Source organism: Arachis ipaensis, chromosome B09 (assembly GCF_000816755.2).
Source record: "Arachis ipaensis cultivar K30076 chromosome B09, Araip1.1, whole genome shotgun sequence".
Lineage (NCBI taxonomy): Eukaryota > Viridiplantae > Streptophyta > Magnoliopsida > Fabales > Fabaceae > Arachis > Arachis ipaensis.
Genome location: NC_029793.2, coordinates 101,778,902 through 101,786,340, shown reverse-complemented (window position 1 = coordinate 101,786,340; position 7,439 = coordinate 101,778,902). Strand labels below are relative to the sequence as shown.

At 36.9% G+C, this 7,439-nt stretch overlaps 1 long non-coding RNA gene across 1 annotated transcript in view; it reads left to right on the top strand.

The window, feature by feature from the left end:
• The window catches only part of LOC110266307, a 2,327-nt gene extending 1,001 nt beyond the window's left edge, over positions 1 to 1,326 (top strand). The window contains exon 4 of the long non-coding RNA XR_002353556.1: positions 1,284 to 1,326. This is a non-coding gene — a long non-coding RNA (uncharacterized LOC110266307). The remainder of the gene's footprint in view (positions 1 to 1,283) is intronic.

Genomic DNA, 7,439 nt, shown 5'->3' with positions numbered 1-7,439 from the left:
TTTGGAAAGAGGATGCCGAGAGGGGCATTGTTTTAAAAGGGGAATTTACCTTGAGTAAAAGTGGCTTATGAGCCTGAGATGATTTGGGAAATGAGATCTTTAAAGCCAAGGCTGAAAAGAGTTGAAAGTTGATTTCAAAGTGAAATGAATTGAGAAAATGATTTATGGCTTAAATGCCGATTTCATAAATCTGATGATTTTGAATGGTGGAAGTGCTGTTTTATTATAAGCTGGAATGGCTATGTATGATTATGAATATTGACTGGTTCTGGATTGAACCGTGAGCCAAAATGGTTGTGTGTGATTATTAATATTGGCTGGTTCTGGACTGAACCGTAAGCCGGATGGCTGAGATGGATGTTGATCCATGGATGAGAATGAATGCATGTATATGCTGAATTATTGATAATTGTGATTTTTGCACTTCCACTATTGGAGATGAGGGTTTCCCTGGGTAGCAGCAATGGCTAGCCACCATGTGCTCCAGGTTGAGACTCGAAGCTCTGTTAACCCAATGTCGTAAGTGTGGCCGGGCACTGTGAAAGGCCCGGATGAGCTCGCCCCCATAAATATTCACCAGTGATGGTGATGGATAAATATTCACCAGTGAGGGTGATGGATATGGATCATGATTATGATCAAGTTTATGATGAGTATAACTCGAGTTGGGGATGCACGACAGAGGGACAGTCCAATGGTTAGCTACCAGGACTTGTCGGGTTGGCTCTATAACCGACAGATGATATCATCAGCCACTAGGGACAGGCATGCATCATATGCATTTGTGTGACATTGGTTGGGTGTGCATATTATACTTGGTTTGCCTATGTGATTAATTGCTAACTGTTCTACTTGTAATAACTGTTTGTTTGTGCTTGAACTTCCTATCTGTGTTTGCATCTGGGACTCTGTTGGATTGTGGTGATTGGTTGTTGGTTGGATTGTTTGGGCCTAGGGCCATGGTTGAAAAGAGATGAACTGATGGTTGATTTCGGTTTTGTGTTTCTGGTCTGGAATAAAATTATGAAAGGCTATTTTGGTTCCGCATAGATAAACCATTTTGAAAGGGTTGAGTTTTGAGAATTGAATGGTTCTTCTTTCCGAAAATGTTTCTGACTTTACTTTCATTGTAAACCGTTGTTTTTGAAAGGGGCATAAGACGGTTATGAATCACTGGTACGGTTTATCTTCATGTATCCTATTACAGTAATTCCCAAAAACCCTCTACTGAGAACCCTTTCGAGGATGATGTTCTCACCCCCATACATTTTTCCCCCTTTCAGGATATGGGCGCAGAAGTCACGAAGAGTTTATTTTGTTATTGAGATGCTCTATGGAGAATGGTTTGGATCACGCTCCTCTCGTACTTGATTCAGATCCTCCAAAATGGTCTACCAAAATAAGATTTAAATTTCAAAAAACGGTAGTGTGAGATGAAAGTTATAAGGGCACTGATAGCAAAAGTTTGGAGTATGGAAGTTAATGACTTACCTATATACCTTTTTGGAACAGAAATTGAAGTGTTGTAGGCACTGTCTAGTGCAGTGGCAACAGCATAACAAATCCAACTCTAAGAAGGTAATTGAAGAACTAAATCTTAGGTTGAAACACTTGAGAATACTGAATTATTTTATTGGGCCAGAGATGTTAGAGGTAGAGAAAAAAATTAGAAGAGGAGCTATCAAAAGAAGAAAATTTTTAGAAGAAAAAATCAATATGCAAGTGGATGAAAGAAGATGATAGCAACACAAAGTTCTTCATCCGAAGTTCCAAGCTAGAAACCGAAAAAATAAAATTTGGAAATTAGTTTAGAATGATGATGAGATGGCTTCAGATCCACAAAATATTACTCTGGTGGCTAAAAATTATTTTAAGTAAATATTTTCATCTGCTAACTCATTAGAATCTGGTGACATATTCAGCAATTTCAGTCATCCGGTTATAGCTTTCATGAATTGGAGGCTAATAAGACTAATCTCTATGGAGAAAACCAAGAGATCCACTTTCAGCATTTGTCCTGAAAGTGCTCCAGGTGAGAATGGCTTCACAGCATGATTTTTCTAGTTTTATAGGGACATTGTGTGTGGTGATGTTTTCAAGGTAGTTCGTAGCTTCTTTGGTGGATGTAAAATGCTCAAGGCGTTTAACCATACACAAATTTGCTTGATATCTAAAATTCTGAATGCTAAAGACATGTCACAGGTCAGACCTATTAGCTTGTCCTCAACCTTTTATAAGATTATTTCCAAAATTCTGGTACATAAACTTCAGTAGTTTACAAATAATTTAATAAGTTTAAATCAGAGTACGTTTTTAAAGGGTAGATTAATTTCTGACAATATTCTAAGAGCTCATGAATGTATGTACTACCTCAAAACTAAGAGATGCAGATTGAAATGTAAAATGACTATTAAATTGGATTTGAGTAAAGCATATGATATAGTTAAGTGGAGTTTTTTTATGGTTTATCATGAAGAGAATGAATTTTGGCCCAGATGGATTTCTTAGATCAGAGAACTAGTCACTACTGTTTCTTATTCTGTTCTTGTAAAAGGTGAACCTTATAGTTTTTTTAAGCCAACAAGGGATATCCAATAAGGAGATCCCTTGTTACCTTATCTATATCTATTATGTGCGGAAGGATTATTCTATCTGTTATACAAGGCATAGCAAAATAGATCTATTTAAGGGATTTAGATTCACAGAAGGTTTCCAACAGTCAATCATATTCTCTTTGCTGAAGAACTCTATCTTATTTGGGAAGGCAAATGAAGATCATGCAAAAATATCCTATCTCTACTCCATGAATATGAAATGCTTAGTGGGTAGAAAGTTATTCTCTACAAATCAGCAGTTTTTTCAGTCAAAACACCCTACTCATTAGAAGACAACATGTAACACCCTAACTTTTAGCACGCCCTACTCATCAACATGTAACACCCTAACTTTTAGCACGTCATGATCGTATGAAAAGTAAGGCGTTACTAACTCGTTTTCCTTATTAACTATTAACTATTGAGCCTTTAGTTCGATGTCGCATTTCAATTTTTAAGAATATGCCTGAAAATTTTGTTTTTATTAACTAAAATCATATATCAAAGATCACCAAATAATAGTAATCACATAGTTATTATAACAGTAAATGCCATACAAATAAATTCAACATAAAACTCGATTACATTACCTATCCCTCTGGGTAAAATAAAATTTTAATCAATAAAGGCGAGAGAACTCTATGAAAACAACGTAACTTTTAAACAATTCCAACTATTCGTCCACAGCTTCATACTGAGTCTTCGAATCTGTGTCACTGAAAGGGTGGAAGATTTTGGGGTGAGAACAAACCACACATTCTTAGTAGGGAATAAGAATGCCGTAAAAGTAACAAAATAAAATGCAAATAATTAACTTTACTCAATAAAACTATTTTTATTAAATCCCTGAAAATACTTTTAGTTTTACTTTAGATAATTACTTTTCTTTAAATGTCTAAACTCAAAATAGTTTTATCACAAAATTAGTCATATTAACCATCTCTCAGTGACATAATCATTTCTTAATCCGTAAACTAATAGCACAAGTAAGAGATTCAAACCAACATAAAAACAAGTCAAACATCACAATCACAGAGAAGTAATACAAGCAAACACAACCAAATGCAAATGTGCAAACAACATGATGCATGTCTATCTCTAACGCAGGTAATGAGCTCATTTGTCGGTTTCGACCCGCACCCAACGCAATCCAACTCGCAAGTCAGATAAGGCATTCCAGCGGCATAACCTCTGCAAGGTCCCAAACCTTTATAGGCGCTGATTCTCCAGCTGAAGTATGCCGAATATGACCTCTGCAAGTATTTACAGGCGTTGATTCTCCAGCTGAAGCATGTGTCCCTTTCTCCTGGAAGCCATACCATATAAACAGGCATCCCCGCACAATCATTCACACATAAAGCTCACAGCTTAACATTTTCACATCAGCACTTTAACCATTTACATTTCGTCACCCTCTCATGACCTTTTAACCATTTCATAAATCACACATGCCATGTTCTCTTTTCCCCTTCTTTCTTCTTCTTAACAAACCAAACTCAAATCATAACTTAAAACAAAATATCTCCTCAAAAGATTGAATTTTAAACATTATACTTTTCTTAATAAATCGAATTGAAAACAAGACACTTTCCGTAATAAATCGAAATCAAATAATATTCTTAAATCAGATTTGCTTTTAAATAACGCTTTAAACAAAGTCCTGGAGTTTTATAACAAATTCGACAGCACATCCACTAAAATTTGGACTTAGACACCCTTATGGATTCCCTCTTCCTCAACAATTCACCAACCCTTTCCTCAATAATTTCAAATCAGCGAAATTCTTAATAATCAATATATTTTATAGCCATATAATTTTAATAATTCTAAAATTATTTGTAAACCCTTAAAATTATTGTTTCAGTTAAGAAATTAATTTTAAAAAAATAGTTTAGAAATCCAAGCTCAATATATTTTTCGTTCATTAAACCTCAATCTCCACAATTCACTAATCTTTTTCTCAACAACTATCAAAACAGCAAGGAACTCATCCTCAATAATCAGAAAATAGTCACAATTAAACCATCATCATAATAGTTCCAGACCGAGCATAAGACTAAATCAATTCAACACTCAACACAATATTATCTAGTCAGATTAACATATCCAGTAACCAATAATTTCTCAAACAAGCTTGCAACAATATCCACCCTCATCAAATAAATCTCAATTCCACAACTAAATCAACAGTTCAGCATAACCAGGAATTCGAGTAATTAGTCGCTTTCAAACAATTAAATCATTATTCACAAATCATAGCCTCAAATCAAAATCAGTCTCAATACCACACCAATCATATTTTTACAACCTCAATCCAAGCTTAATTCCACCAACTAATCTCTCATAACAACAAAATCAGTCACATTCACAACAATAATCCAAACTTAATAACATTACGATTATTAATATTTGCAATTATCTACTATACTTTTTGGGCATTTTTAAATTAAAATCAATAACTTTATAATAATATCCCCTACTCAATTAGTCGTACTCAGAAATTAAATATGACAAACCCTCTTTTGCCCTAAATTCGCAGCACCGACGGCATCCCAACACAACCGAGACAGCGGTAGCAACATCTCCAATCACTTTTGCAGCCATAGAAAATTTCCACGGCAATGATAATGATCACAGCAAAATAAGGAATTCAAATTTGAAAAAAATTGAAGACGTAAACAGTTCTGAAAATTTAGGACAAGGCAGAAACTAAAATGGAATTAAAACCGAAACAAGCAGATAAATAAGATGAGAGTAAAATAGAACGCACAAGTGGAGCAGGATTGCGGTGAAACTAAACCGACAGTAGTGAAAAGCAAATCCGGCAAGGTATAGCTCTAACAACGACGCACAGCTCGATGGCAGACTCCACCCGTGGCAACGGCGGCAGCAGCGATGGTGACCAGTTTCAACGGAGCTCCCACTGTCGCGTTTCTCTTCCCTCTCTCTTCGAAGCTCAATGGTGACGCGTAGTGGGGTGCGACGGTGAACCCAGCTCGATGGTGACTGGACAGCGGCAGAGCGCGATGGCTCCTCTTCCTCCTCGCGGCGTTTCTGGCTCACAACGCGCACTCTCCCTCGCTGGAAATGGTTCTGCTCGACGGCGGTAGCAGCGGCAACGCCTCATTCTCTCCTTGCATGGTGGCTCGACGTCATGACGGCGGTGGTGGTGCGTGACGGTGGCGGCAAAGCCCCCTCCCCTTCCTTGTTCTCCGATCTCCTTTGCTCTCTCACAAATCTCTCTTTCTCCTTTTTCCCATTTCTTTTCTCTTCTTTCCTAGGAATCTGTTATCAGCAGGTGGCAGACATGTTTTAATCAGAGTTGTCGGAGAAGCTATTCCCATATATACGCTTTCATGTTTCAAGCTTTCAGATTCTCTAGTGGAAAAAATACACATGATTCTAAGACAGTTTTTGTGGGGTCAGAAGCGAATGCAAAAAAAGATGGCTTGGGTTAGTTGGGATTATATGACCGGACCCAAAAAGAAAGGCGGATTGGGATTCAAGGATCTCAGAGCCCAAAACCTAGCTTTGCTGGGTAAACAGTTTTGGTGAATTACTACTAAGCCTAATTCGCTACTTGCGCCTATACTCAAAGGAAAATACTATACATACACTAACCCCTTTTTGGCAAATAAAGAAAACCAACCTTCTTAGGGTTGGAAAAGTCTATTGGAAAGAAGAAAAGTGGTAAAAAAAAAAGGTTTGAGATGGAGTACAGGATCTGACACAAATGTTCGTATTTGTGAGGACCTATGGTTACCCCTACCCTACTCTTTTAGACTCAGTAACAACAACAATCCAGTATCAGACATCAATTGGATTCATAATTTACTTACAGTAGATGAAAGGTGGAATAAAGAGCTAGTTGAAGCAGTTTTTTCTCCTAAGCTCAATTTGTGAATTCTCTCCCTGCCACTGAACGACAATAGTGAGGACAAATTTGAATGAGCTTGGAATAAGAGGAAGCAGTACGATGTGGCCTCGGGGTACTGAGTGTCTTATGATTTTTTTTTCATGCGCTAGTTGAGCACCTTCTAATGGTGATGACAAATTTAATGCTCTGGAAATTAATTTGGGGGTTTAAATTACCATTCCAAGTAAATATTTTTCTGTAGAGAGCAGCCCATGAAAAATTACCTGTACTCAATTTGATCAACCAGAGATTCTCAGATACTTTAGCAATATGCCCAAGAAACAGAAATGACAACGAAACTATCCTTCATGCTTTGGTGCAACGCAATACCTGCTCCTGAGAATTGGTCTTTCTCTCCTTTTGTGAATGCTATAGTTCAAAATAGAACCATGAAGTTTGAAGTCTGGTGGCAAATGGTAAGTAGAGGCATTGAAAGAGGGCAATCTTCTATGGCCCTCCTTACATCTGTAACACCCTACCACACAGAGTCTTATGCTTAACTCATAAAACAGAGGTGGCGAGGTATTACGACCTCTAAAATAAAATTTAGTACATATAGTATTGCAATAATGTTCATAACTAGGAGCCTTTGAAGAAAAGTGGGTAAATCAAAACCGTTTTAAGTCAAAAGTGCAACACTCCGATCGATAACGTAAATGAACAGACAAGGAGTTAAAGCGAAGAAATATACAAAGAGTGCCAAAATACATATATCAAGACTAGGGACTCGGCTTGCGAAGATAACCGGTCCGAGCATACAGTATACATACATATATAGTAAGAAATTTCCAAAAGACAACCCAAAAGACAATATACAAATCATGTTTCTCCAAAATAACCTCTAAGAGGAGGTGATACAAAATACATATACAATGGAGAACATAGCATCTAAATAGGCATATAATAAAAAAAATAAAATCCCAAGATAC